The sequence below is a fragment of the Tachyglossus aculeatus genome, chromosome 3, assembly GCF_015852505.1.
Source record: "Tachyglossus aculeatus isolate mTacAcu1 chromosome 3, mTacAcu1.pri, whole genome shotgun sequence".
NCBI classification, from domain to species: domain Eukaryota; kingdom Metazoa; phylum Chordata; class Mammalia; order Monotremata; family Tachyglossidae; genus Tachyglossus; species Tachyglossus aculeatus.
In genome coordinates, this window is record NC_052068.1 from 8,856,130 (window position 1) to 8,876,901 (window position 20,772).

At 44.6% G+C, this 20,772-nt stretch overlaps 1 protein-coding gene and 1 non-coding gene across 2 annotated transcripts in view; both read left to right on the forward strand.

Moving 5' to 3' along the window:
- INPP5A (inositol polyphosphate-5-phosphatase A) overlaps positions 1 to 20,772 on the forward strand; it is a 610,446-nt gene that overhangs the window by 393,493 nt on the left and 196,181 nt on the right. The gene's annotated exons all lie outside the window — the stretch shown is intronic.
- LOC119926233 lies at positions 8,912 to 9,049 on the forward strand. The gene has a single exon (XR_005450125.1). It is a non-coding gene; the product is annotated as a small nucleolar RNA SNORA7 (small nucleolar RNA).

The window sequence follows — 20,772 nt, forward strand, 5'->3', positions numbered from 1 at the left end:
GCTTACTCTATGCCAGGCACTGTACTAAGTGCTGGGGTGAAGACAAGCAAATCAGGTTGGACATAGTCCCTGTCCCACCTGGGCCTCATAGTCTCAATCCCCATTTTACAGATGAGGGAACTGAGGCCCAGAGAAGCGAAGTGACTCGCCCAAGGTCACACAGCAGATAAGTGGAGGTCGGAATTAGAGCTCATGATCTCTTGACTCCGAGGCCCATGCTCTATCCACTGCACCAGGCGCTTCCTGTGAGCAGAGTACTGCACTAAGCTTTAAGTTCATTGTGGGCAGGAAATGTGTCTGTTTATTGTTGTATTGTACTCTCCCAAGCTCTAAGTATAGTGCTCTTGAACACACAGTAAGTGCTCAATAAATACAGTTGAATGAATGAATGAACTAAGTGCATGGGAGAGTACAATATAATAATAAACAGACACATTTCCTGCCCACAACAAGCTTATAGTCAGTGTAGGTGGGGAGAAGATATCAATATGAATAAAGAAATTGTAGATATGGACGTAAGTGGTGTGGCATAAGTGGTGCGGGGCTGGGAGGGGAGATGAATAAAGGGAGCAAGTCAGGGGGATGCAGAAGGGAATGGGAGACTATTCCTGTAGACTGTGAGCCCCATGTAGTTAGGGACTGTGTCCAACCTGGTTTGAGTGCTCATCTCCACCCCAGCACTTAGGACAGTGCCTGGCACATAGTAAATGCTTAGCACATATCATAATCATGAAAATCCAAGGTCTGAGGGTAATAACACACGACTGGGAGGCAGGCGTCTAATCCCAGCACCGTCACTGCCTTCCTGGGTGACTTTGGGAACGTCGTTTAACTTTTCTGTAACGGTTTTCTCACCTAGAAAATGGGAAGAAAATCCCTGTTCTCCCTTCCCCTTTAGACTGTGAGCCCAAATGTGGGATGGGGACTATGTCTAATCTGATAGGCATAGTCTATCACATGTCCAAGGTTGAACGCCTTGTCTTCCCTCCCAAACCCTGCCCTCTCCCTGACTTTCCCATCACTGTTGACAGCACTACCATCCTTCCCGTCTCACAAGCCCGCAATCTTGGTGTCATCCTTGACTCCACTCTCTCGTTCACCCTTCACATCCAATCCATCCCCAAAACCTGCCTGTCTCACCTCCGCAACATTGCCAAGATCCGCCCTTTCCTCTCCATCCAAACTGCTACCCTGCTGGTTCAATCTCTCATCCTATCCTGACTGAATTACTGCATCACCCTCCTCTCCGATCTCCCATCCTCCTGTCTCTCCCCACTTCAATCCATACTTCACGCCGCTGCCCGGATCGTCTTTGTGCAGAAACGCTCTGGGCATGTTACTCCCCTCCTCAAAAATCTCCAGTGGCTACCAATCAACCTACGCATCAGGCAAAAACTCCTCACCCTCGGCTTCAAGGCTCTCCATCACCTCTCCCCCTCCTACCTCACCTCCCTTCTCTCCTTCTACAGCCCAGCCCACACCCTCCGCTCCTCTGCCGCTAATCTCCTCACTGTGCCTCGTTCTTGCCGTCAACCCCCGGCCCACGTCATCCCCCTGGCCTAGAATGCCCTCCCTCCACACATCCGCCAAGCTAGCTCTCTTCCTCCCTTCAAGGCCCTACTGAGAGCTCACCTCCTCCAGAAGGCCTTCCCAGACTGAGCCCCCTCCTTCCTCTCCCCCTCCTGCCCCTCCCCATCCCCCCCACCTTACCTCCTTCCCCTCCCCACCACACCTGTATATATGTATATATGTTTGTACATATTTATTACTCTATTTTATTTGTACATATTTATTCTATTTATTTTTATTTTGTTAATATGGTTTGTTTTGTTGTCTGTCTCCCCCTTCTAGACTGTGAACCCGCTGTTGGGTAGGGACCGTCTCTATATGTTGCCAACTTGTATTTCCCATGTGCTTAGTACAGTGCTCTGCACACAGTAAGCGCTCAATAAATACGATTGAATGAATGAATGAATGATAGAGTCATATCTGCCCCCAGAGTGTAGTACAGTGCTCATCACGGAAGGCTAAGACTGGCATGGCCTAGTGGAAAGAGCACGGACCTGGAAGTCAGAGGACGTGGGTTCTAATCCCAACTCTGCCACGTGTCTACTGTGTGACCTTGGGCAAGTCACTTCACTTCTCTGGGCTTCAGTTACCTCAGCTGTAAGGCCTCATCTCTGAGCCTGTTGTTGGGTAGGGACCATCTCTATATGTTGCTGATTTGTACTTCCCAAGTGCTTAGTACTGTGCTCTGCACACAGTAAGCGCTCACCAAATACGATTGAATGAATGAATGAATGTGGGACAGGGAAGGTGTCTGACCTGATTACCTTCTCCAGCACTTAGAACAATGCTTGGCTCATAATAAATGCTTAACAAATACCACATTTATTATGAGAAGCAGCGTGGCTCAGTCGAAAGAGCACGGGCTTGGGAGTCAGAGTCATGGGTTCTAATCCTGGCTCCCCCACATGTCTACTGTGTGACCTTGGGCAAGTCACTTAACTTCTGAGCCCCAGTTACCTCATCTGTAAAATGGGGATTAAGACTGTGAGCCTCACGTAGGACAATGTGATCACCTTGTATCCCCCCAGTGCTTAGAACAGTGCTTTGCACATAGTGCTTAACAAATGCCATCATCATTATTATTATTATTATTATTACATAGTAAGCCCTCAGGAAATGCTCCCAAGCACTTAGTACAGTGTTCCGCACACAGTAAGTGCTCAATAAATACGATTGAATGAACAAGTGAATTCTGTTTTCATTCATTCAGTCAGTCATATTTATGGAGCACTTACTGTTTGCAGAGCACTGTACTAAGCGCTTGGAAAGTACTATTTTATTTCACTACCGTCACAGCTCCTGGAGCCTTTATTGTTTCTGTGTTTCCCCTGGGGGGAATGAAATTGGAGTTGCTTCTAACAAAAGACACCGGATTACTGTTTTAGCAGGAACTAATCAATCAGATAACAAGCTTAGGAAAATCCAAAAAGCTACCATCAAACATCTGAAGGCAGAGAGCATTCCTCAGCCTCCCGAGCCCGTTCACTGGCTTCTGCTTGCCGGAAGGAAATCGGAGTTTGGTGGTTTTGGTAAAGGAAGTGACTAGGGTTGACTTCTGTTGTTTTTTATTGCCCTAAGGCAGCAGCATAGAAACCCGCTGGAATGAATTCTGGCGTGATGGGCGGCTTGCGCGCTTCAGTGAACTAACACCCTTCTTGGGACCCCCCAAGTTGCCCTGACCCGGGGGGCGGGGAACGGGACCCCCCACCCCCACAACCTGGTTGGAGTGTTAATGGTGGGTCATCAGTGTCAACGGGGTGGGGTGGGTGGGAGGGACTGGGGCGAGCATGCCATGAAAAGAGGATATTGGGGAAAATCATTCCAACAATCATATCTGCTGGAGCCGAGAACCGTGGATTTTCAGTGGCGCGATTCTCAGTGGGCGCTGCTCATTTTGAGTGCCCCCAACCCCCACCCCCAGCCTCAAATCTGGGCCTGGCTCCAGCATGAAGCGATGGATTGCGCTCACACAAAGGCAGAGTTCTGTAAGCGTAGTGAATAATGGGCAAACCCCTTTCATCCCCACGGCTAACCTTTTGGCAACCACCAGCAGACTCTATTCTGAGCCACTGATTGGGGAGGACAATACAATGAATCTCACTTTGAAAGAATGCTACCACCAACGGTTTCCCCATTCTGAGGCTTTTGGGAACCAATTTTGACTATTGTCTGCCAGCACTCCTGCAGACAGTAGGGAAAGGGAAAGTAAGACCATCTATAGAGGGAAAAAGTACTTCTTTTTCCTTGACTTTAATCTCCCCTTAAAGCTTCATAGATCCACATATCCAGCTGAGCTCTGAGGGGAGGAGGGGTGGGGAAGCAAGCAGACCAGGTCCGATAGTTTCCTCTGGAGCCTTTAAATCTCCTGCCCCATATGAACTACTCTGTGGATTTAGGGCTCTTAAAAAAGGAGGCCGATAAGTCTTGCCCACAGAAGTCTTCGGACTGCTAAGGAGCATTTATCAGCAGAGTGTTTCAAACTCAGCAAATGATACTGAGAGGGAAAATGGTTTAATGAGTGGTACCTTGTCAGACTGAAATTGCAGCACCTGCTCAGTATTGATTTAAATCCAGGAAGGAGGCCAGGATATGGGGGGCATCTATATTTGCAGAAATAGCTATGTAAGCCAGGGATGGGGTCCCCAATTCATGAGGAGTTAGAAGTGATAAAAAGATCCTTATATATATTCCTTAGGAGGTCACCTTTATGCTGCATTAGTCACCTCACTTCTCTGTGCCTCAGTTATCTCATCCATAAAACAGGGATTAAGACTCTGAGTCCCATATGGGAGAGGAACCGTGTCCAAACCAATTTATCTGTACCCACCCCAGCCCTTAGTACAGTGCCTGGCACATAGTAAGCACTTAATAAATGCCACAAGTATTATTATTATTATCATTATTAATATTATTCTTTGTGTGCCTCACTTTCCCAATCATCTAAGTTGAATCAGTTCCTTCTGTCACCTTGTAATATTCAGCACAAAAGAACAACTTTTTCTAGTTTTCATGAAGTGATCGAACAATGAGGACTAAGGCAGGTCTCTGACTATAAAGTGTTTCGAGCCTCCTGTTTACAGAACATTGAATTATTTGGATGGCTTCCTCTTCTTGGGGAAACATTCATTCATTCATTCAATCGTATTTATTGAGCGCTTACTGTGTGTAGAGCACTGTACTATGCTCTTGGGAAGTACAAGTTGGCAGCATATAGAGTCAGTCCCTACCCAACAACGGGCTCACAGTCTAGAACATGAAAAGCGCCTCAGGATAAGAATTAGGAAAATCCAACAGAAAAGTGTGGATGTTTGGTGATGGTCTTTGTGAAGCATTTCCTGTGTGCCAAGCACTCTGCTAAGAGCTGGGGTAGAAAAAGGTGATCAGATAATTTCAGTTCCTGTCCCACAAATGGCTCAGGATCTAAGAGGGTGGGATGACAGGTATCTTATCCCCATTTTATAGATTCAAAAGCTGAGGCACACAGAAAATAATAATAATTATTGTGGTATTTGTTAAGCACTTACTAAGTGCCAGCCACTGTAATAAGTGCTGGGATGGGCACAAACAAATCAGGTTGGTGCAGTTCCTCTCCCACATGGAGTTAAAAGACTTAAGCCCCATTTTACAGATGAGATAACTCAGGTACAGAGAAGTGAAGTGACTTGCCCAAGGTCACATAGTGGACAAATGGCGGAGCCTAGATTAGAACCCCGGTCCTTCGGATTCCCAGGTCCGTGCCGTATCCATTAGGCCGCATGGCTTCTCTCTATTAACTTCTCTAAGAGAAATTGAGTCGCCCAAAGTCACACAGCACACAATTGGCGGGTTTGGAACTTGAACTCAGATCTCCTGACCCCTTAGCCTGAACCCTTTCTGCTAGGCCAACCAATACAGTTTTTTAAATGGTACTTGTTAAGCACTCCCTCAGCACTTATGTACATAACTAAAAATTGTATAAGAAATTATTTCTGTTAATATCTGTCTCTCCCCCTCTAGACTGAAAGCTTGTCATGGGCAGGGAATGTGGCTACAAACTCTGTTGCATTCTAGTCTCCCAAGCACTTAGTGCAGTGTTTTGCCCACTGTAAACACTCAATAAATACCATTGTTTGATACTATGTGGGAGACACTGAAGATACAAGATAATCAGTGTAAAAAAAGCCCCTGTCCCACATGGGGCTCATTGCCTAAATTGATGGGTGGGTTGAATCCCCATTTCACAGTTGAGATAACTGAGGCACAGAGAAGTGAAGTGACTTGTCCAACATCACACAGCAGGCAGTCAGCAGAGCTGAGATTAGAACCCAGTTCCTCTGCCCTCAGGCCTGTGCTCTATCCACTAGGCCACGCTGCTTCCTGTTGCAGTCCCATAAGAGCTAAATTGCATTAGACTTTCACTTAGACAATTACTCTCCCCTCCTTTAAAGTGTGTCTGAAGGCACATCTCCTCCAAGAAGCCTTCCCTGACTAAGCCCTCCTTTTCTCTTCTCCCACTCCCTCTGTGTCACCCTGACTTGTTCCCTTTATTCATCCCTGCTCCCAGCCTCACAGCAATTATGTCCATAGCTGTCATTTATTTTTTTCTACTATTGTCTGTCTCACCCTCTAGACTGGAAGCTCACTGTGGGCAGGGAAAGTGTCAGTTGTATTATACTCTCCCAAGAGCTTAGTACAATGCTCTGCACACAGCAAGTGTTCAATAAGTACGATTGACTGGCTAACTGCCCCAAGCGGGACAGCGATTGTGTCCAACCTGATTGATCTATATATAGTCCAGTGCTTAGTACAGCCCCTGACACCTTAGTAAGCGCTTAACAAATACCGTTATAAAGAAAAAAATATTTTTCTGATCGGGGAAGGGTGAAGTCAGCGGACAACCATCCAGATGGTTCTCTTGTGAAGAACTGGGCTACTTGATGAGCATTCTGGGAGAAGCAAATAAGAAGCAGGATTTGCACTACTAGCAGGACTCCAGAGGGTGCCTCTGGAGACGCCAACCATTGAAACTTCCCAAAATCGTCTTGAGCATTCAGGGCCATGAAATGCGATTTTTTTTTTCTTTGCAAGTGACAGTGCTCTTCTGTTTCCCTTTTGAAATGTGGCCCAGCCTAGTTCAACAGAAACATTTTTACATTACAACTGTGAAATCTTGGCATAAAGCAACCCTTTGTGGCTTTCATTATTTTCTCACAAATATAGTCCATTGTCACATAGCTGAAGTTAATTTGATCAACATTGGGACATTTAACTTTTATGTCTGGTCAAAGGAGCTGTTTCATGCTCATTTTGGGTATTCAAAAGAAATGATTGCCAGAAAAATAATGTTAGGATGAACAATTCAGAGTAATTAGTTTCCCAGGGAGAGGTGATGTGATGCACAGATTCCACACAACTATTCTTTGTCATTTTATGGATGCTAATCTGTCAACTGTCACCTCTTCTCAAAGACCCCTCCAATCTAAATGTTTCTCTTTAGGCTTTTCCCAGAACCAGCAGCTGAATGAGCAAAAGAAAAGCCACTAAGTTTCTAAGCAAAGGCAAACTTCATTCTAGAGATCTAGGTCGTTTCAGAAGATTCTAGGAACAACCTACCAATGTTACATTTTTTTGTTTCTACTCCTTTGACTTCTTTTCACTGGGTCCCTCCATTAGAGAAGTTTTATTTTTGGAGGAAACTACGATTCCGCTCATCATTACCCTCACGGACTTAAACCAGTGACTTGATAGTGTGATTTACTAGAACAGTTTCCTGAATTTGAGAATCTCACCCCGACCAGATGGTAAAGAAGCAAGATTTTGGCGTGCACATCAAAGGATAGATCTTTTCCTTGAGCAATTAGACTCTCTTTATTAGCATTTGATCTTTTTCCATTCCTCCCTCCCCCTTCTTTAAAGAAAGATTAAGGCCTCCCAACATTAATGTATATTCTCCTGATAAAGTAAACCAGCAAAATGATCTTGTTTCTTTTCAGCCTTTCTCAAAATCTTTGCATTTTTCCTTGGTTTTCCACAAATCAAAGAGTCCACCTGCACTTTTTCATGGAAATGATCTCCCTCTGCATCTATCAGGACAGACCATTGCCACATGTCTGCTGTGTGACCTTGGGCAAGCCACTCACTTCTCTGGACCTCAGTTACCTCATCTGTAAAGTAGGGATTGAGACTGTGAGCCCCATACGGGACAGGGACTGTGTCCAACCAGATTTGTTTGGATCCATCCCAGCGCTTAGTACCGTGCCTGGCATATAGTAAGCACTTAACAGATACCATAACTATCATTATTATTTCACTTCTTCGCACACAGTAAGTGTTCAGTAAATACGATTGATTGATTGATTGATTAGGAATTGACACTGTCTCCTCCACTTTTCAAAATCAGACTTTCAGATGCAGCGTGGAGGGTTAGCGCTTTATGGCGATTTCAGACCTCCTCAATGCTTAAGTGACTTACTACAGTTTGCTGATAGTCACCTTACACTCTCCCATGTTTTCTAGTCTGATGTGTGCTCTAGACTAGTAATGGCCATCAGTCCATCAATCAATCAATGATATTGATAGAGAAGCACCATTGCCTAGAGGATGGAGCAAGGGCCTGGGAGTCAGAAGGACCTGGGTTCTAATTAATCCTGACTCTGACACTTGTCTGCTGTGTGACCTTGGACAAGTTACTTAACTCTCTGTGCCTCCTTTCCCTCATTTGCAAAATGGGGGTTGAAACTATGAGCTCCATGGGGGATGGAACTATATCCAACCTCATTGACTTGTACCTCCCTCCATGCTTAGAACAGTTCTTGGCACATAGTAAGTGCTTAACAAATGTTATTGTTGTTGATCGAGCTCTTTCTAGGTGCAGAGCACTGTACTAAGCAGTGGTTTGGCCTAAGATATGCAAAGGGAGATCATTTCCATGATAAAGTAAAGGTAGGCTCTCCAATTCATGGACACTCTCTCTCCCCTATCCTCCTCCCTGCCTTCAGACTCCCTGGTCAATCCAAGACTGGAGAGTCCCCACTGAGCCAAGGTAGTTCCCAGTTCTGGAATTTTGTCGAGACTGATTTGTTATCCGTCCTTTATCCTTCTCTTCCCCTACAGTGGGGCCAGGTCCATCTGGATTCCCAATAAATTAATCAGTGTATTTGCTGAGTGCTTGGCATGGGCAGAGCACTGTACTAATATAATACACAATATAATAGAGTTGGTAGGTGCGTTCTCTGCCCATGATGTGTTTACGGTTTTAGAGGGGTACTCTTGACTCTTTTCCTCCACAGCAGCCCCAGCCCCTCAAAACCCTACTATGTCATAATCGCCCTAAACTTTGATTTGTACCAGTGTCATGGTGTCAGTCCTCTCAAGGTCGCACCTGGAGGGTTTCCAGTACCCTACCAGTCATGACTGTGGGAGGGAGAGTTAAGAAAAGGCATACCCATTCCATTCCTAGCTTGAGCAGTGGCTAGTGAGTGGAAGGCAATCTGCTACAAGTCAAAACTCACCTGTGCTGGGCAGCAATGGCGTGGGACAGAGTCGAGGGCAGAGACTCATTTATAATGATAGCATTTATTAAGCACTAACTATGTGCGAAGCACTGTTCTAAGTGCTGGGGATGTTCCAAGGTGATCAGGTTGTCCTACAGGGGGGCTCACAGTCTTCATCCCATTTTACAGATGAGGTAACTGAGGCCCAGAGAAGTTAAGTGACTTGCTCAAAGTCACACAGTTGACAATTGGCAGAGCTAGGATTTGAACCCGTGACCTCTGACTCCAAAGCCTGTGCTCTTTCCACTGAGCCACGCTAAGAGGCAATGGTAAACCACTTCCGGATTTTTATCAAGAAAACCACATGGGTACGCTACCACAACGATTGCAGATAGAAGTAGGGCATCCTAGGAGAGACGTGTCTATGGCTTTGCTATGGGTCGGACGTGACTCGGCAGCATAAGACAACAACATGGTGTCGGTAGTATTTATTGAACATGCAGCACGCTGTACCAACTACTTGGAAGAGCACAATAGCGGGAAGCTGCTTGGCCTAGTGGATAGAGCACAGTCCGGAATTCAGAAGGACCTGGGTTCTAATTCTGTCTCCATCACATGTCTGCTGTATGACCTTGGTCAAGTCACTTCACTTCTCTGGGCATCAGTTACCTCATCCAGAAAATGAGGAATAAGACTATGACCCCCGTGTGAGACATGGACTGTGTCCAACCTAATTAACTTGTATTTACCCCCAGCTCTTCTTACGGTACCTGGCTCATAGTAAGTGCTTAACAAAAACCATTAAAAAAAAAGGATTAGCCCCTGACCTTGAGGAGCTTTCCACCTAGAGGCCTTTCCAAACTAAGCTCCCTTTTCCTTCTCCCTTCTATGTCACCTATGATCTTGGATCTGTCCCGTTTAAGCACTTGATATTCACTTTATACCTAGCTCAACAGCACTTATAGACATATCCACAATTCATTTTTTTATATTTCTGTCTGTCGCCCCCTCTAGATTATACACTCCTTGTGGGCAAGGAACATGTCTACCAACTCTTTTATATTGTACAGTGCTCGGCACACAGTAAGGACCCAATAGATGCCTTCGATTGATAAAGGGGGAATCCTCCCATAATGCCTCCTATTCCACTCCCACTCCTTCTCCCTGCTTTTTCTTTCTGCTTGTTCCTGTCCAGTACCGAAGCCGAAGTATGAAACAGAGCCCCCAAAGTGGCCCATAGGTAACCTAAATCCTTCTGTGACTCATCATATTGGTAGATGTACTCTCTCAAATGCTTAGTGCAGTGCTCTTCACACAGTAAGTGCTTGAGAAATACCAGTGATTGATTGGTTGATGTCCAGCCTTCTAATTTTGCCTGAGGGGCTGGGCAAGAGAGCACTTTCTCCCTATTATTTCCCCAAACCAACACCAGTCTGGTGGGTTTGTTTTTCATATCGGGGGCGGAGGGGCAGGTGTGTGTGTGTGTGTGTGTGTGTGTGTGTGTGTGTGTTCGCACGGGGGGGCAGGTGTGTGTGTGTGTGTGTGTGTGTGTTTGAAGTTAGTTATTGTCTTGTAGTTCACTCAGCACCCATAGCAAAAGTAAGATCTTATCGCATCAGTGGTCTCCTAAAGTTTATTGTGTAGAGCAAGGGTTTCCATCCCCAAAATTTTCAAACCAAACCCCAGAGCTTGCAAATGTCAGAGAAAGAGACAGCTGTTTGTCATTTTTGTGGCATCTTTCCTGAAGGAATTCCCAATGCTTTCCACATCCAGTCTGACTAAGCCTTCCCAGTAGGGGAGGAGGCCACAGGAGAGGACATTATGGTCTCTGTTGGATGGACATGGCTTTGGTGTACAGTGTGTTGGGCTTCTTCGAGGCGTTTTTCAAGGTATTTGTTAAGCACTTCCTGTGTGTCAAAAACTGTTTTTTTGTTGTGGTGGTTTTGGTTGTTTTTCTAATGGTGTTTGTTAAATGCTTACTAGGTGCCAGGTCCTATGCTAAATGCTAGGATAGATACAAGCTGATGAGATTGGACACAGCTGAACACAGTCCATGTCCCATACGGGGCTCACAGTCTTAATCCCCATTTTGCAGATAAGGGAACCAAGGCAAAAGAAGTGCCTAGGAGAAGGAGAAGCAGCGTGGCTCACTGGAAAGAGCACGGGCTTTGGAGTCAGAGTTCATGAGTTCAAATCCCAGCTCCGCCAATTGTCAGCTGTGTGACTTTGGGCAAGTCACTTCACTTCTCTGGGCCTCAGTTCCCTCATCTGTAAAATGGGGATTAAGACTGTGAGCCCCCCATGGGACAACCTGATCACCTTGTAAACTCCCCAGCGCTTAGAACAGTGCTTTGCACATAGTAAGTGCTTAATAAATGCCATCATTATTATTATTAAGTGAAGTGACTTGCCCAAGGTCACAGAGCAGGCACAGACACCGACTGACAACACGCAGTCAGCAAACAATGTTTTAAGCTCTGAGTGCGATAACAAGTTAGTCAGGCCAGAGGAGGCAGGGAGGTCAGCCAGGAGGTTGATGCAGTAGTCAAGTAGGAGGGAGAGCAGTCGTCGAATTCCCATTTCACAGTTGAGGAAATTGAGCCACAGGGAAGTTGAGTGACTTGCCCCAGGTTACAAAGCAGGAACGTATTGGTTCCAGGATTAGAACTCAGGTATTTTGGTTCCCACGCAGTTCTCTTTCAGTTAGGCCACACTACGTCTCAGTTGCAGGTTGGCCTTGTCCCCGCTTAGGAGTGACCAAGCACTTCCTGGCCAGGGAATTGATTAAACAGAAAGAAATGAGGGTCAGTCACATTTGGTCACTTGAGCCAGAGGTCCCAGACATGGAAGACCTGGGGTCAGGGAGAAATTTTATTAAGACTCGAACGTGTAGCCTGCAGCAGTACTAATTCCTTCAGCCAGAAGAAGCCTAGGGTATAGAGAGGGAGAGGTGAAGTGGGGCAGCGGGGACAGGTTCTGCAGCCTTTCGATTCCAGGAACTTCTCCGGATAGAACCCAAACCTGGGAGTCAGAAAGACCTGGATTCTAATCCTGACTCCTCCACTGCTGTGTGACCTTAGACAAATCACTTCACTTCATTGGGCCTCAGTTCCATATTCTTTAAAATGGGGATGAAGACTGTGAGCCCCATGTGGGACAGAGACTGTCCAACATGATCTAACACCCTAACACTCACATGGCATACTGAATAGAGCACAGGCCTGGGAGTCGGAAGGTCATGGGTTCTAATCCTGGCTCTGCCACTTTTCTGCTGTGGGACCTTGGGCAAGTTACTTCACTTCTCTGGGCCTCTGTTACCTCACCTGGAAAATGGGCATTGAGACTGTGAGCCCCATGTAAAACAGGGATTGGGTCCAACCTGAGTTGCTTATCTAGACTTTGAGACAGTATCTAGACTGTGAGACCGTTGTTGAGTAGGGATTGTCTTATTTGTTGCCTGATTGTACTTTCCAAGCACTTAGTACAGTGCTCTGCACACAGTAAGCACTCAATCAATACAATTGAATGAATGAATGAATGAATGGCACACAGTAAGCACTTAATGAATACCACAGTTATTATTATCACAGTGCCTGGCACACATTAAGTGCTTGACAAATGCCACGATTGTTATTATTATTTTTATTATTATCATTTACCAAGCAGGTGGAATATTCTAGCAACAGCAGTCAGAATGCAGTTATCACTGTGGTGATGGACGTGGTCTCCTATTGATCATTTGACAGGCAGGTGGCAAAACCCAAAAGCGAATCTTATAGCGGGCAGTTGTGGGTTCCGAGGAGCGCTCGCTAAATGCCAGATTCCCGGAGATAATGACCCCGCCATAGAGCAGCAGCTCAACCTGCCTGGGCCTTTTAAGCAATACATTTTCTTTTCCGTGTATCAGGTGCGTTTTTAGAGAGTTATTATTGGATCAGCCTCTCTCGCGTAGTCTTTATTCATCCATAAGGTAATGAAAATGAATTGTCCTTTCAATTGTATTTATAATCCACTGAATTCATCTCTGGCTAACGAAGGGTTCATTCAGAGGTTAGAGAATGGAGGGCTTTTTTGGGTGTTTGTTTTTTTTTAAGTGACCAAATAGTTCCAGAAATGCTTCAGAGTCACTTGAACGGTTAAAAGTGTTTCTTTGCGTGGAAAAATTGTGATGGTTGAGTCTTCTACCAGTGGTAATTGAAGACCTGTTTGGGATGATTTCTTAAGCAGAAGCTGCGTGGCCTAGTGCTCTGCACACAGTATTTATTAATTGAATAAATGCCAGTAACTGATTGATTGATTGATTGGTACACTAAAAGGATTTTAGAAGGTGAAGATGGAAACCAATCTCTTGCCAGGTTACATTTTAACAATATAATTTAACAATATAATTTTAACAGTATAACAGTCTATATAACAATGTATATATATATATATATATATATATATACACACACATATATATATGTACAAATGTATACAATATAACAATAAACAGATACATTTCCTGCCCACATTGTGGTATTTGTTAAGCTCTTACTATGTTTATTGTTATATTGTACTCTCCCAAACGCTTAGTATGGTGCTCTGCACATAGTAAGTGCTCAATTAATATGATTGAGTGAATGAATGAATGTGCCAAGCACTGTATCGAACACTACAATAGATAGCAGCATGGCTTAGTGGAAGGAGCACCGGCTTGGGAGTCAGAGGTCGTGTGTTATAATTCTGGCTGATTTGCTTATCTAGACTTTGAGCCAGTATCTAGACTGTGAGACCGTTGTTGGGTAGGGATTGTCTCTGTTTGTTGCCAAATTGTACTTTCCAAGCGCTTAGTACAGTGCTCTGCACAAAGTAAGCACTTAATAAATACGATTGAATGAATGAATGAATGGCACACAGTAAGCACTTAATGTCAGCTGTGTCACATTGGGCAAGGCACTTAACTCCTCTCTGCCTCAGCCACCTCATCTGTAAAATGGGAATTAAGACCGTGAGCCCCACATGAGACAACATGATTACCTTGTATCTCCTCCAGCGCCTAGAACAGTGATTGGTACATAGTAAGCGCTTAACAAATAAGATCATTATTATTATTATTATTATATAAGATAATCAGGTCTGGCACCATCCCCATCCTACATAGGGTTCACAGTGCAAGGAGGAGTATGAGCAGGTATTGTACCCCCATTTTACAGATGAGGAAACAGAAGCACTGAGAAGTCGGTTTTTTGAGTGTTTTTTTAATAGTATTCGTTAAGCACTTACTATACTCAAGGCAATGTATTAAGTGCTGGGTAGATACGAGATAATCGGGTTGGACACAGTCCCTGTCCCACTTGGGGCTCAACAGTATTAATCCCCATTTGGCAGATGAGGTAACAGGCACAGAGAAGTCAAGTGATTTGTCCAGTGTCACACAGCAGGCAAGTGGCAGACGCAGGTTAGAACCCAGATCCAGGCTCTTTCCACTAGGCCATGCTGCTTCAGATGCCCACACTATTAATCATGCTATCAAAACATAGTTCTTCCGTGTGAATCAATGGAGCAAAATCTCTTATTCAAATGGTAGACTGTTATTTTTATGGCCCAAGTGGGAATATCACTAGATTCTGCCAACGAAAAATGCCTTCCCCTCTTGGCTCTGCCTGTTTCCTTCAGTGAGTATTTCAGGGGCACTAGAAAGCCATGTTCTCCATTCAGATTATTACGTCTCAGTCTAGCCTCTTGCCCTGGTATTTCATCTCTGTGCAAACACTACACCAATTCAGGTGACAGCGTAGCTAGAATTTGTAGCCAGAGCAAGCCAGAAATTGAACGATATGATGTGCATTTTCTTCCGGACCTTGGTTTAATGAGGGAATTTGCACATCTCTTGGTCTCAGGAGCTCCTTATTTTCTAGCATCATTAGAGTACAATTGTTGTACTAGACAAAAATTGACAAGTGCATGTAGATCATTAAACATGGCCACTCTTTCATTAGGTGAACGTCAGTGTCAGATAACAGCAAGGTTTTGTCAATATAATGAAAATACCAGTCAAAACCAGAAAACGTCACAATTTCCTAAGCCCGAAAATTGATTTGATGGCTTTTCTTGTAATCCTTTCTTTGAATTAGGTATAGAATATTGATGTGGGCTTTTCTTTAATCGTAATAGCTACTGACAAGGTAATCAATTATAAAACGCAACATTTTTTTTTTGCCCAAATGGCACTATATTGAAATTAAAAGTGAGCATTGCACATTAGTTAAACAGCCTGGCAAATAACTTGAGTACTAAGATGATTGCCCGAGCTTCCTGACATCTCCTTTCATCTTGCCATTTGCCGCTTGACCTTTGGAGATGTTTTGATATTATTAATTGGCACAAGCTATTATATCAAAAAGAGCCAGGCTCCGAAATATGATAAAGTTCCTCTTTTTAATGACAGTATTACAACATTTTTGACATACCAGGGAGAGCACTTAGATTAGGTCATCTGAGGCATACTTTGGCTATCCCCAGTTCAGTGTTCTGAAAAATTAATGATTCTTTCTGGAATTTATCAAAATATGAATCCCCTGAGTCTCAAAGACCCCTCCCCATGTGGAGATGTAGTTTGAGCGACCCTAGTGGAAAAGGGTAACTAAGAAATCATTCCCTGTCCACAAGGAGCTTAAAGTCTAGAGCGGGAGACATGCATTAAAATATATTACAGCAAGTGGAAATGTCAGAGTATAAGGCTGTGTACATAGTGGGTGGAGTGAATATCAATGATGATGTTGATCATGATGATGAGGGTATTCGTTAAGCGCTTACTATGTGACAAGCACTATTTTAAATCCTGGGGTAGATATAAGATCATAACAATAATAATAATACTAATAATAATGATGGTATTGTTTAAGCACTTACTACATGCCAATCACTGTTCTAAGCGCTAAGGTAGATACAGGGTAATTAGGTTGTCCCCTGTGGGGCTCACAGTCTTAATCCCCATTTTACCAATGAGGTAACTGAGGTGCAGAGACATTAAGTGACTTGCCCAAAGTCACACAGCTGACAAGTGGCAGAGACAGGATTAGAACCCACAACCTCTAACTCTCGAGAGTGTGCTCTTTCCACTAAGCCACGCTGCTTCAGGTTGGACACGGTCCCTTTTCCACATGGAGTTCATGGTCTTAATCCCCATTTTGCAGAGAAGGGAACTGAGGCCAGAAGAAGTGAAGTAATAATAATAATAATAGTATTTGTTAAGTACTTACTAGGTGCCAGACACTATATTAAGCACTAGGGTAGATGCAAGCAAATCAAGTTTGACACAGTCCCTATCCCATAAGGGGCTCACAGACTCAATTCCCATTTTACAGATTAGGTAATTGAGGTACAGGGAAGAGAAGTGACTTGCCCAAGGCCACACAGAAGACAAGCGGCACTTCTAGCATTAGAACCCAGATCCTTCTGACTCCCAGGCCAGGGCTCTCTCCACCAAGCCATGGTGCTTCCCTTAGTATCAAGTGCTTGAGGGTTACAGATCTAAATGGCTAGGTATTGCAGAAAGTGGGGTTCTGGGGTGAACAGAGGAAATGATGTTTAGTCAGGGAGGCTTAGAAAGATTAGGAAGGTTATATGTCCAAGACTGAACTCCTTATCTTCCCTCCCAAACCCTGCCCTCTCCCTGACTTTCCCATCACTGTTGATGGCACTACCATCCTTCCTGTCTCACAAGCCCGCAACCTTGGTTTCATCCTCGACTCCGCTCTCTCGTTCACCCCTCACATCCAATCCGTCACCAAAACCTGCCAGTCTCACCTCCGCAACATCACCAAGATCCGCCCTTTCCTCTCCATCCAAACCGCTACCCTGCTGCTTCAATCTCTCATCCTATCCCGACTGGATTACCGCATCAGCCTCCTCTCTGATCTCCCATCCCCCTGTCTCTCCCCACTTCAATCTATACTTCACGCCGCTGCCCGGATCGTCTTTGTGCAGAAACGCTGTGGGCATGTTACTCCCCTCCTCAAAATTCTCCAATGGCTACCAATCAACCTACGCATCAGGCAAAAACTCCTCACTCTCGGCTTCAAGGTTTTCCATCGCCTCGCTCCCTCCTACCTCACCTCCCTTCTTTCCTTGTACAGACCAGCCTGCACCCTCCGCTCCTCTGCTGCTAACCTCCTCACTGTGCCTCGTTCTCGCCTGTCCCATCATCGACCCCCGGCCCACATCCTCCCCCTGGCCTGGAATGCCCTCCCTCCGCACATCCACCAAGCTAGCTCACTTCCTCCCTTCAAAGCCCTACTGAGAGCTCACCTCCTCCAGGAGACCTTCCCAAACTGAGCCCCCTCCTTCCTCTCCCCCTCCTCCCCCACCCCATCCCCCCCGCCTCATCCCCCCACCTTACCTCCTTCCCCTCCCCACAGTACCTGTATGTATATATATACATATACATATATATATATATATGTTTGTACATATTCATTAGTCTATTCATTTTACTTGTACATATTTATTCTATTTATTTTATTTTGTTAATATGTTTTGTTTTGTTGTCTGTCTCCCCCTTCTAGACTGTGAGCCCGCTGTTGGGTAGGGACCGTCTCTATATGTTGCCAACTTGTACTTCCCAAGCGCTTAGTACAGTGCTCTGCACACAGTAAGCGCTCAATAAATACTGAATTGATTGATTGAATGAATGAATTAATTAATTAATTAAATCATTTCTGTGGTCTTCTTACTGTTTAAGTTTCCGGTATGCCTTGCATAGCCTCTTGTGAGTCACCAAACTCCAGCTATTGATCGATCTGTTCCTAGGTCCCATTTCTGGAGAAGATTAGAATGGGTCAACCAATAATAATTTAATTGGACCCCCCCCCCCCCGATTAAATTGCTAGATATTTCACTGCTTTTTTTTTTTCCTGTGGAGGTGGTACTGTTGGGTCTTTTCACTGAAAAGCTTTAGGGTTAATGAGGATGAAAATAAGGAAACCCATCAGGCTTACTGAGGCTTTATGTCCATTTCTGGGCCTCAGTCAATTGATTGCATTTATCGAGGGCTTACTGTGTAAAGCACTTACTTTTTCATTCATTTATTCATTCAATCATATTTATTGAGCGCTTACTGTGTGCAGAGCACTGTACTAAGCGCTTGGGAAGTACAAGTCAGCAACATATAGAGACAGTCCCCACCCAACAATGGGCTCAGTCTAGAAGGGGGAGACAGACAACTAAACAAAACATGTGGACAAGTGTCAAGTCGTCAGAACAAACCACGCACTGTACTGAGTGCCAGGGTGGATGCAAGCAAATCGGGATGGACACAGTCCCTGTCCGACGTGGGGCTCACAGACTCAATCCCCATTTTACAGATGAGGGACCTGAGGCCCAGTGAAGTGAAGTGACTTGCCCAGGGTCACACAGCAGACAAGAAGATTTCATACTCATGGCATCACTTCCAAAATGAATGTCTCACACTAAGTGAATTTGCTCACATAGATTTTGGATGTGCATTATGCATTATAGGCAGTAGAAGGGTGTTCGCACATGTGTGTGTGTGTGTGTTTGCAATATATTTATATGTGTGTGTGTGTTTGCAATATATATATATATAAATATATATATATTGAATGCACATTGTGCCTGCCAGGCAGTAAAATCAATCCCAGAGTAAAACTGTAGAAGGAGAAGGAAAAAAAAACAATGCGTAAACATGATGACATTGTCGTTCTTTAATCCAGTAGCTTTTGCTCTGTTTGCAAGCCTCATTCTGTGTGGAAGATATCCCCCGACATTTAAAGTGTTTTTTTTCAGGAAATGTGGCAACCTCTACTTTTCCACCTCCCTCCCAGCCCAGCCCCCACACCGATCCTCCATTCAGGCCCTTCTCTCACTTGCCCCTTCCCTTATGGCTGGAGTTTTGGGGGTTTTTTGGTTGCAGAGGGGAGGGTTTAGGGGTGTTTTTTGTTGTTATTTTCTTTTTTCTAAGGCAGGGAGAGAGGATCTTTTTCACTGGTGTCAGGCTGGGATGAATTGGCCGGGAGAAGCATGTTTATAGACTGTGTGAAGAACTTTGTCTTTGTGTGGGAATGTCGGTGACACGGTTAACGTTTGCCTGAATGAACTGCGATGACGCAGCTATTCATAAGGGCCCCAGCGGGCCTTTCAGAGACCTCCCACCTAATTCCATTCATCTCCAGCTCAGCGGAGCTAATTTTTCCCATTCCCGCAATTCTTTAGGCACCCCTTACAAACGGGAAAGTCAACTTTCACACCCAAGGCAAGATAAGTGCTTTAGGAAATAATCGTGTAAACAGAATGTTACCTTCTGACCTGATCCTGTTACCTTGACTTCGGACAAAACACACCAGGCTATTGCATTAGACATGGCTATTAGAGGAATAATGCGGCTGATCTTCCTTACAAAGTGCCCTGAGAAATGGCTTAGCTAACTCACAGCGCCTCTTGTCACACTGAATCATGCTCAGCCCCTTCTCCCGCCCCCCGATTAAATTGCTAGATATTTTACTGCTTTTTTTTTTTTCCTTGTGGAGGTGGTGACGTTGGGTCCTTTTCACTGAAAAGCTGGAGGGTTAATGAGTATGAAAATCAGGAGACCGATCAGGCTTACTGAAGTTTTATGTCCATTTCTGGGCCTCAATCAATTAATCGTATTTATCGAGCACTTAGTATGTAAAGCACTGTACTAAGCACTTAGGAGAAGGCAGTGCAACAACAGACACATTCCCTGCCTTGTGACCAAAGGACGGTTGTAGAGAAAGTCACCAGGCTCCTGGAAAATAAGACTTTTGGGGAAAGAGGGACAGGGTGGAGGATTTTTCAAGCCAGGGAAGACATACTGAGGAGCAATTTAATCAACTGTTTACCAACATCTGACTGGCTTTTACGCAGAAGACAGTTCTACAACTCTCCTGAGGCACAGAGGAAATGGGTGTGAATTGGAGAATGGAATTACAGATAGTCTTTGGAATGGTTTCCTAAACTGCCACCCATCTCTGTCTCTGCTGAGCGGTGGAACTGTAATTCAGCTGGGGAGTGCTGGGTTGACCTAGATTTCCTCTCAGGGATTCTTCCCCCAGCCCGGTGGGTTTGTGTTTCTGGAAAAGACAATATTTTTGTTTTTATTCTTCTGTTTTTATTGTTTTCTGCCCTTCTGAGGGATATTTTAAAACTTGGTTCTGAAATTCTAATCCATTTTGAACGATAATAATAATAATAATAATAGTAATAATAATGGTACTTGTTAAGCATTATGTGCCAAGCACTGGCACATTAGATCAAGGTAATAATAATAATGATGATGGAATTTGTTAAGCACTTACTAAGTGCCAAGCACTGTTCTTAGTATCGGGGTAGATACAAGGTAATCAGGTTGTCCCATGTGGGGTTTACAGTCTTAATCCCCATTTTACAGATGAGGTAATCAGGTTGGACACTGTCCCTCTCCCACATGGGGCTCACAATCTTAATCCCCATTTTACAGATGAGGGAATTGAGGCCCAGAGAAGTGAAGTGACTTGCTCAAGATCACACAGCAGACAAGTGGTGGAGCCAGATTTACAACTCACGTCCTCTGACTCCCAAGCTCATTCTGTGCCACTGTGCCATGCTGCTTTTTTGGAAACATTTGAAATTACCAGTGGTCTTCCTGAGTATTAACAGAAACTGGATTTAAAATGTGTATTGATAGCTTTGTAACTGTATTTGGTGGCTACAGGTGTATATTTCTCAAAAT